Genomic DNA, 10,690 nt, shown 5'->3' with positions numbered 1-10,690 from the left:
GTTCATTCCACTGTTGATTGCTAAGGTAGGGTTTCCCTACTCGCCATCTTGTTCTTTGTAAGACATGTTTGTTGTGATTATTGTTATCTGTTGATCATCGGAGTATGGAGATTGTTGTGACGATGTTGGTGTGAGGGTATTGAGACGGCTGTGATGTCATGTGATTGTGATTGTGGTGGAGTCACTTGCGGGAGTGGCTTCACACCCTAGTTCGCCCTCCGTGGAACCCGCCACGGGAGGGGATGTGCACATTAAGGGACAGGGATTGTTGTCGCTCGTTGAGGAGCCGGACTAGGTGGGATCGGCCGCGGTCACCCATCGGCGGCGAGGATTACCTATTGCGATGGGTAATCGGCGGGGCTACACACTTCGGTGTGTAGTCGGTTCTTGTGTGAGAATGGATGATTGGGAATTGGTGATGATCGATTGATTACTTCGTTTGTTTGTCTTAATATTTGAGTAATACTGACCCGTTGTTGTTTGTGGAATCTGCGGTGATCCATTCGGGATGGTGAGCGAGCTTGACAGTATTGCTAGTGTGAGCTTGGGGACAATCATGGGAGTATTGTCATCACTCAAATCATAGCATCACCGTCTCGAGTCTTAGTTTGATTTCTTTTATTGTCGGACATTGGAGATGTATTTTGTTAAATCGATTTGGATTTGGATGTTGTAAACTTTATACCTTGCAGTACTTTAATAAATGTGCTCAGTTCAGACGCTTTTGATATGTACTAACCTCGGGCAACCGAGATGGTAACACACTTTCATGGTAGGGTGGTCCTGGTAAGGCACCTTGGTATGAGGGGGTGTTACAAAGTGGTATCAGAGCCGAAGATTCCAGCACCTAAACAAATGAATTTAATGAACCTAGGGAGTCTAAATAAAATGAACCCGGGGAGAGTTGTTTGGAGCTACCGCAAAGACTCGGGAGACGTCCTTGAGTCACAAATTGGCCCTCATTAACTCGAGCCGGTAACATGGGGAAGTGTGATGAGAGTTAGGTTTGGTATGTACATGTATGTGAAGATGCAGGTGGTAATAGTTGATAATTGAAAAGGGTATGTGATGAAATTTGTAAGTGTGGTAATTGGGGAAATGGTGGAGGTGACGGGTTTGTGAATGTTTGTTATGTTGGAATTAGAATATGCATGAATCGTATGTTGGTATGGTTATAACGTGGCACTTAAGTCCTTGATGTTATGTGTTTGTTGCGAGAATAGTGAGCATAATAGAGAACTTTATACTGTATACCCGTCTATTTTGTGACTCGGCCGAGCAGGGCAGGTACTCGACCGAGTAACCAAGCACTCGACCGAGTATTGTTTGGCAGTGAGTAGCAGTGGCTACTGTATGTGATAACTCAACCGAGTAAGTAAGTATACTCGACCGAGTAGAGCCTACTCGGTCGAGTGTTGTTTTACTCGACCGAGTGTTGTTTTTGAGTTTTTGACGTTCGCTTCTGGAGTCTAATACTCGACCGAGTATCTATGATACTCGACCGAGTAGTCGTTACTCGACCGAGTATGGTTGTATACTCGGCCGAGTGTTCTTTTGGTGGAAGGTTGTTACGTTTTGAGCCATAGGATTTTGTGTTTACGTTTCCTTGTTTCTTGTCAGCTGAAAATGCCGCCCAAAAGAACTCCCGCGCAGATCCAAGCTTCTGAGATGACTCTTGATGAGGTTGCTCGCATGATTGAGCAACAAGAGGCTCTCCTTGAAGCTCTCAAAAATGTGGGAAAGGGGAACGAGAAGTCGATGGATGCTACTCAGCTCAGCATCATCATTGCTCGCTTCAACCCTCCCACATATGATGGGGTAGGTGAACCAAAGCTACTCGGGAAGTGGCACCGTGAGATTGAAGCTCTCATGGAAATGCTTAAGTGCCCCGAAGACATGATCGTCGAGCAGGTAGTGTACTACCTAAGAGGTGAAGCTGCTGTTTGGTGGCAAAACGTCAAGGAAGATACTAGAGCTTTTTACCAGGCGGAAGGAGCTATTCCGTGGTCTGGGTTGAAGAGTGCTATGAGGGAGCAGTTCGTGCCGGAGCATATCCGACACAAGATGAGACCCGACTTTGATTCCTTCACCATGACGGATGAGATGACAGTCACTGACTACTATCATCGGTTCCTGGAGCTATCTCGTTATGTTGAGGACATGCAGCTAGGACAGAGAGGTTTGGCTCTCCGTTTGAGAGAGGTTTATCTGCTAAGATCATGAGTCGTATGCCAGCCGGGGTTGCTACTGACCTCAAGGAAGTGTATCTGAGAGTGGGTCAAGCTGAGAGAATGGTAGATCTCTCAAGAGAGATCGATGAGAGGACTGCCGCGGAAAGAGGATGGCCGACAAGTGGAGCAACAAATCGACCAACAAGAAGGGGAACTTCAACCATGCTAAGGCTTTTACTGGTGGAGCTGGTTTTTCGGGAGGATCTCGTGGCTGGGGAAAGAATGGAGGTCGGAGTGTGAGTGACAACTCTAACCTTACATGCTTCAACTGTGGTGGGATAGGCCACAAAAGACGGGAATGCACGAGCTACAAGCCCGCACTTGGTTCGGAGCTCGGTCGGGAATTTTTCTCGGGGGCCGACTCGAGTTTTGCTAGTAACCGACCGGGAGGTTCATGGGGCAATAGAGGTGGACAGGGCAACCAGGCGATTCTTACAACCGCAAAGGTGGTGGATCATATCGCGCCGAAACAACAAAGACACCACTCGAGATTCAAACGCCAAGCCAAGTACCTCCAATGCTTCAGTTCAGGGTGGAGGACAGAAAACCAGTGGGAAGCTTTTCATGATGGACAAGCAGGAAGCACAGGATGATGCTCATGTAGTTACCGGTACCTTTCTTGTTCATAACGTACCATCCTTTGTTTTGTTTGATTCAGGGGCTACACACTCTTTTGTGTCTAAGAGTCATGCTGTGTCTATGGGTTTGGGAAGGTTTGAGGTTGTAAAAGATGATGTGTTCATACCTTCGGGGGAGTCTGTGTCGTGTCTCAAGCTGTATAAGGGAGTATTCATGGTAGTTGGAGGGGTAGATTTACCAGTAGACCTGTTAGAGTTTCCCATGGATGGGTTCGAGGTGATTGTCGGGATGGATTGGCTGGGTAGGTATGGTGCAAGGTTAGATTGTCGGCAAAAGCGGGTGTCCTTAAAGGGGCCCAATGGTATTAGGGTGTCCTATAGAGGGTTTATGGTAAAGCCTAAGTGTAGGTTCATAGCTGTGATGACTTTAAAGTCATGTTTGAGGAAGAAATGTCCCTTGATTCTCTGTCATGTGAGAGACCACCGAGTAGAGCCACCGACAGCTTCTGAGATATCTGTGGTGAGAGAGTTCGAAGATGTTTTTCCTGAGGAGATACCGAGTTTGCCTCCCAAGAGGGATGTTGATTTCAGCGTGGATCTTAAGCCGGGAACGGGTCCTATATCTAAAGCACCTTACCGTATGGCACCTAAAGAGTTGGCAGAGTTGAAAAAGCAGATACATGAGTTGCTAGGCAAGGGTTACATCAGGCCTAGTGTGTCATCGTGGGGAGCTCCAGTTCTTTTTGTAAAGAAGAAAGATGGGAGTATGAGACTGTGCATTGATTATAGAGAGCTCAATCGTGTCACAGTGAAGAACAAGTATCCGTTGCCGAGGATTGATGACTTGTTTGATCAGCTAAGTGGAGCAGGTGTGTTTTCCAAGATTGATCTTAGGTCGGGATATCACCAGCTGAGGATAGCAGATGAGGATATTCCTAAGACAGCGTTCCGATATCGATATGGTCATTACGAGTACGTGGTGATGCCTTTTGGGTTGACAATGCGCCAAATAGCTTTTTATGGATTTGATGAATCGGATCTTTACACCGTTCTTGGATAGGTTTGTGGTTGTTTTCATCGACGATATCTTAGTCTATTCTAAGACTAAGGAAGAGCATGAGGAGCATTTGAGGATAGTCTTGCAGACCTTGAGAGAGAATCAGCTTTATGCCAAGCTATCTAAGTGCGAGTTCTGGTTAGAAGAAGTGGCTTTTCTAGGCCATGTGATATCTAAGAAGGGAGTATCTGTGGATCCTAGTAAGATTGAGGCCGTAACCAAGTGGGAATCGCTGAAGAATGTTGCTGAGATTCGGAGTTTCTTAGGCCTTGCTGGCTACTACAGGATATTTGTGAAAGATTTCTATACCATAGCGCGGCCTATGACATCTCTGATGAGGAAGGAAGTCAGATTTGTTTGGGATGAGAATTGTGAGACGGCGTTTCAGACCTTAAAGGAACGCTTGACCACAGCTCCTATCCTAGCCTTGCCAGAGGGATGTGAGAACTTTGAGGTATATACCGATGCTTCAAAGAATGGTCTTGGTTGTGTTTTGATGCAGGAAGGGAAAGTCATAGCTTATGCTTCGAGGCAGCTGAAGCAATATGAGGAGAACTACCCTACTCATGATCTGGAGTTGGGTGCAGTTGTGTTCGCTCTTAAGATTTGGAGGCACTACCTTTATGGAGCAACTTTTAAGGTGTTCTCTGATCATAAGAGTCTAAAATATATCTACACTCAGAAGGAGCTTAACATGCGACAGAGACGGTGGATGGAGCTGATAGGAGATTATGATATGGAGATCATTTATCACGAGGGTAAGGCTAATGTTGTTGCAGATGCACTGAGTAGGAAGAGCGTTCATTCGCTATGTACAACTATGTCCTTGCTGAAGTTGAGGGATGAGATGTCTAGGTTGGGTATCTTTATGATTCGAGAGCGGGATACCATCGGGAATTTGACGATCGAGCCAGAGTTGTATGAGAACATCAAGAGTAAGCAAGAGCTTGATCCTAAGATTCAGGAGTGGAAGTCAAGGGTAGAGAGCGGAACGGTTTCCAAGTTTTCTATCCATACAGATGGAAGTGTTCATTTTGATGGGAGATGGTGTGTCCCTGAGGATGCAGAGTTGCAGAGATTGATCTTGACGGAGGCTCATTGCACCCCCTATTCAGTTCACCCGGGTGGTGACAAGCTTTATAAAGACCTTAAGAAGACTTTTTGGTGGCCAAACATGAAGAGAGATGTAGCTGAGTTTGTAGCCAGATGTTTGACCTGTCAAAGGGTCAAGGGTGAACAAAGGAGACCACAAGGCAAGATTCAGTCTTTGGAAGTACCCGAGTGGAAGTGGGAGTCGATCTCCATGGACTTCATTGTGGGGTTGCCTAGGTCACAGCAAGGTAACAACATGATTTGGGTGATTGTTGATCGGTTAACCAAGTTAGCCCATTTCGTTCCCATGAAAGATACTTGATCTAAGATGCAGCTGGCATTGGGTTACAGGAGGCATGTGGTTCGGTTATATGGTATACCTAAAGATATCGTTTCTGATCGTGATGCGAGGTTCATATCCAAGTTTTGGCAAGAACTGCAAGAGTTGATGGGTACTACTTTGAAGATGAGTACAGCCTTTCATCCGGCAACCGATGGTTAGACAGAACGGACCATCAAGACCTTAGAGGACATGTTGAGGGCATGTGTTATGGAGTTTGGGGGCAGTTGGGAAGATAGGCTTGATCTGATCGAGTTTTCATACAATAACAGTTATCATACAAGCATCGGGATGGCACCTTTTGAAGCTTTATATGGCTGGAATTGCCGAAGTCCAGTTTGTTGGGATGATAGTTCTGAGACGGTGGTTTTAGGGCCACAGCTGGTACAAGATATGGTTGAGCAAGTCCCATTAATTCGGCAAAAGATGAGAGCAGCCCAAGATCGTCAGAAGAGCTATGCCGACTTACACCGCAGGGACATTGAGTTTGCGGTAGGTGACAAGGTCCTTTTGAAAGTGTCACCTATGCGAGGTGTTATGAGGTTTGGGAAAAAGGGTAAGCTAAGCCAAAAGTTTATAGGTCCTTATGAGATTTTGGACCGTGTTGGCGAGGTAGCTTACAGGTTAGCGTTACCACCAGCTTTGGATAGGGTACACAATGTTTTTCATGTATCTCAACTTCGGAAGTATGTGAGCGATCCGTCGCATATCCTTCAAATGGAGAACATCGAGCTTGATGAATCCTTGTCCTACGCCGAGATTCCTAAGGAGATTCTTGATCGCAAGGTTCGTAAGACCCGGAATGGTGAGACGGTCTTACTCAAGGTCCTTTGGTCTAATCATAATGTGGAGGAAGCCACATGGGAACCCGAGGAAGCTATGCGAGAACGTTTTCCTAACCTTTTTTATCAGGTATGTTTGGTTACGGGGACGTAACCGTTGTCTTTTTAGGGGGGTAGGAGATGGTCGCGGTCGTGTTTTGTCTTGTTTTGTTGTTTTGCTTTGAGTCGGGGTAGTGAATTTTGTGGTGACTTGTGTAGTTCTTTGGTGTTGTTATATGTGGTTAGTATAGTCTTGTTGCGTTGTGTTGTGCCTGGTTTTTAGAGTGGAGTGTGAACTTCGGGACGAAGTTCTTTTTAAGGGGGGAAGACTGTAATGCTACGGATTTTCTTTGGTGACTACTCGACCGAGTAGAGCCTACTCGGCCGAGTAGTGCTGTTGTTGTTAGTTGTTTTGGTTCTGCCGATGAATACTCGGCCGAGTATAGTGAATACTCGACCGAGTAATGGATACTCGGCCGAGTATAACTTTACTCGACCGAGTATTCGGTCTGGCGAGTGTTATTTTGACGGTTTGATTAGGGAGTGTTTATGATTATTTTTATATCCCGCGTCAGTTTTTAAAACATCATTTCAACTTCATCATTTCTACGTTAACCCTAATCTCTCCCTAATCACTCCCTAATCATCCCATAGCTTTGTTGTGTGTGAAATCTTCGGAGTTCTTGCGTATAATTTCTCATCCTACTGTTGGTAAGTTCTATTTCTATGTTATTCGTATTCGTTGGGGTTACTGTACATTTTCGGAATTGGGAATATGGGGGTTGTGCAATGTGTAATTGTGTTATATGATTATGGTATAGGAGAAGACTTCATAAAGGAGCCTTTCTGATTGTTCGAGTTCATTCCACTGTTGATTGCTAAGGTAGGGTTTCCCTACTCAGTTTACTGTTCTTTGTAAGACATGTTTGTTGTGATTATTGTTATCTATTGATCATCGGAGTATGGAGATTGTTGTGACGATGTTGGTGTGAGGGTATTGAGACGGCTGTGATGTCATGTGATTGTGATTGTGGTGGAATCACTTGCGGGAGTGGCTTCACACCCTAGTTCGCCCTCCGTGGAACCCGCCACGGGAGGGGATGTGCACATTAAGGGACAGGGATTGTTGTCGCTCGTTGAGGAGCTGGACTAGGTGGGATCGGTTGCGGTCACCCATCGGCGGCGAGGATTACCCGTTGCGATGGGTAATCAGCGGGGCTACACACTTTGGTGTGTAGTCGGTTACTGTGTGAGAATGGATGATTGGGAATTGGTGATGATCAGTTGATTACTTCATTTGTTTGTCTTAATATTTGAGTAATACTGACCCCGTTGTTGTTTGTGGAATCTGCGGTGATCCATTCAGGGATGGTGAGCAGGCTTGATAGGTATTGCTAGTGTGAGCTTGGGGACAGTCATGGGAGTATTGTCATCACCAGTCATAGCATCACCGTCTGAGTCTTAGTTTGATTTCTTTTATTGTCAGACATTGGAGATGTATTTTGTTAAATCTGTATTTGGATTTGGATGTTGTAAACTTTATACCTTGCAGTACTTTAATAAATGTGCTCAGTGCAGACGCTTTTGATATGTACTAACCTCGGGCAACCGAGATGGTAACACACTTTCATGGTAGGGTGATCCTGGTAAGGCACCTTGGTATGAGGGGGTGTTACACTATGAGGCTTACCTAAAGGAATCGGGCGTGGTCAAGAATGTCTTGATTTTCTCTATGGAAGCCGATCTCCAAAGGAGTGCTATTAAGATAGGCACCGCCTATGAGATCTACACCAAACTTGTGACCATGTTTTCACAAGCTCCTAAGATCATCCAATATGAGGCGGCCTCCGCATTATTTGAGATCAACATCAAAGAGGGTCAAAAGGTTAGCCCTTATATGCTCAAATTGATTGAGCATGTTGAGACGCTCAATTTGCAAGGGGTTGAAATTCCCGAACATTTCGTTATTGACCGAGTTCTCCATTCCTTGAATCGCATGAAAGCATATGTTCAATTTAGGGTAAACTACAATATGCAAAACATGAAAACCTCTCTCCATGAATTGCACAACTTGCTTGTACAAGTCGAGAGAGACATGGGTCTCAATGTGAGTACGACCAAGGATGTGCTCAATATTAATAATAAGAGCAAAGGGAAATTCAAGAAAAGCGCTAGAAAGGGTAAGAAACCCACTCCCAACAAGGGCAAAGGGAAAGCTATTGGGAGTAGCTCTTCCAAGCCCCAAAAGGGTGCATCTTCCGAGGATAAGTGCAACTATTGTTGTAGTACGGGCCATTGGAAACTTAATTGCCCGAAGTATCTAGGAGATGTCAAAGCTAGACGTGTGACTCCGGTAGGTAATAAATTCTCTAATATTTTGTGTTATTGATATAAATCCCAACTTTGGTATTTAGATACAAGTTGTGATTCTCACTCCCTTTAATGTAATATAGGGCATGCGAGCAAAGACAAAGGCAAGGACAAGCAAGCTTGGGGAAGATCTTCAACAAAGGGATGCTAGGGTAGCCGCTCATAGTAGAAGACCTATGGAAGCTTGGCTTTTATTTTGTATTATCTTCTTTGTATTATTGTATTTTGACTTGTTTTAGAACTCGTTTTGATTTCCGTGTTAGACATGGAAATTTGTTTTATTTCCATTTTGCAAACAATGGTTGTATGAATTTTAATGACTTGGCTTTCAACCCAAGTCATTCGGTTTATGGAATTTTCTTTGTTCTAAAAATTTGTCATTACACACTTTTTTACATCAACAACATAAATTGATTTGACTTAAATTGATCATAAAAGAATTACAACGATTGGATCATTGTAATAAGTTCATAAGCCATGAATTTGATTCCTTCTTATGCTTTTATGACTAAATATCACATCTTATTTGACATAAGAAAGAACGATTGTAAAGTCAAATAGAGTTATATGAACTCAAGGTAGGGAGTTTAATAAACCAATTGAAAACACCAGTTATAGTTAAGACTTGTATCCACTTATAAGACTCCATACGAGCTATGGGAGGGCTTAAGACCCTAAAATTGTATAAGACATGGATATAAATCCAATCCTTTATCTTATAAAGGTTAGTCTATCTTACTACTAGATTACAATGTCATTACAAGAGGGTCATCTATTTAGGTCATAATGTGCGATATTTTCTTCATCCACAAGTTTAAGTATCAAATTGTTTGTTGCTTATATAGCTATCTTTCGAGAAAAATAGGTATATTTTTCAAAAGATAGAGTGGGAGAAAATTAGCAACAAACTCGAGACCAATGAGGAGACCAAAAGAAAGCTTCTTAGGTCAACCTCGAGACTAGTGAGGAGACCAAAAGAAAGCTTCTTAGGTCAAACTCGTGACTAGTGAGGAGACCAAAAGAAAGCTTCTTAGGTTAAACTTGAGACTAGTGAGGAGACCAAAAGAAAGTGTTCTTCAATAAAGATTCTGAAGTGGTTGTATCAAATAATTTCAATTCAATTACATAAGAGCCTAATGAACCAAAGTGAAATCTGTGCATAAGGGTTGCATAGATAGACATCTTGAGCATATTATTATCATTGTTGTCATATGAACGTATTATTATCTTGTTGGTTGGTTCTCTGTTGTTGATTGGTTGTGAAAGAGATTGGCATTGAGATTGGCATTGTTATTGAGATTATTTGGTCGGTCAGGCACGGGGATGTGCAAGTGTCGTGGTCCTGTACGTATGATCGTCGGATAGGCACGGTGGCGTGAGGAGATAGGTCGTGGACCTGAGCAGTACACCGTGTGGTGTCGGATTGGAAATCACCCAATGGTGCGTGCGTGTGTGGCACGGTCAAGCCGTGTATGTGCCGTGTGTGTATATGAGCACGACGGTCTTGGTTTGGATCGTTGATTGTATTGCAGGCTAACGTATTATTAATATGGGTATTGTTGTTTTGTTATCCTACTCAACCTCGTGGTTGACTGTGTATTTGTGAACACCTGTGATGAACCATAATGGGGAGCAGATTGATTTCAGGTTAGCTTGTGTGAAGTGCTGGATGCTTAGAAGGAAGCTTGGGACGAGATCACTTGAGTTTAGAGTTCGCCTTAATTAATATTCAGACACTATTTATTTTAATTCCGCTACAGTTGTTAAAAGTACTTTATAAAATTTATTTATCAAGTTGGGTATTTGTAATAAACCTTTTGAGGCACTTTAATAATATATCGTCTTAAAGTACTTTGGTATTGTTTGTCTTTTATACTTACTACCTCAGGCAACTGAGATGGTAACACCTTTATTTACTTGAGAATGTCTTGCTAAAAGGCTCTTAAATAAATGGGGATGTTACAAAGTGGTATCAGAGCGAACGTTCCTAAGGCCTAAACAAATGAATTTAATGAACTTAGGACGAGCCTAATAAAATGAACCCGGGGTAGAAACTATTTAGGAGGCCATTTTCTAGGTTAGGGAGACGTCCTTGATCTGGCCCTTTTCAGTTTTGAGCCGGTCACCTCGAGGAAGGATAAAGAGAGAGAAGGGTGGTTAGTGTGGATGCTTTACCTTAAGGGTATAATTGTGTCCTAAAG

This window comes from Silene latifolia, chromosome X (assembly GCF_048544455.1).
Source record: "Silene latifolia isolate original U9 population chromosome X, ASM4854445v1, whole genome shotgun sequence".
Classification (NCBI taxonomy): Eukaryota; Viridiplantae; Streptophyta; class Magnoliopsida; order Caryophyllales; family Caryophyllaceae; genus Silene; species Silene latifolia.
The sequence above is the reverse complement of the archived record's forward strand: the minus strand, read 5'-3'. Positions refer to the sequence as shown.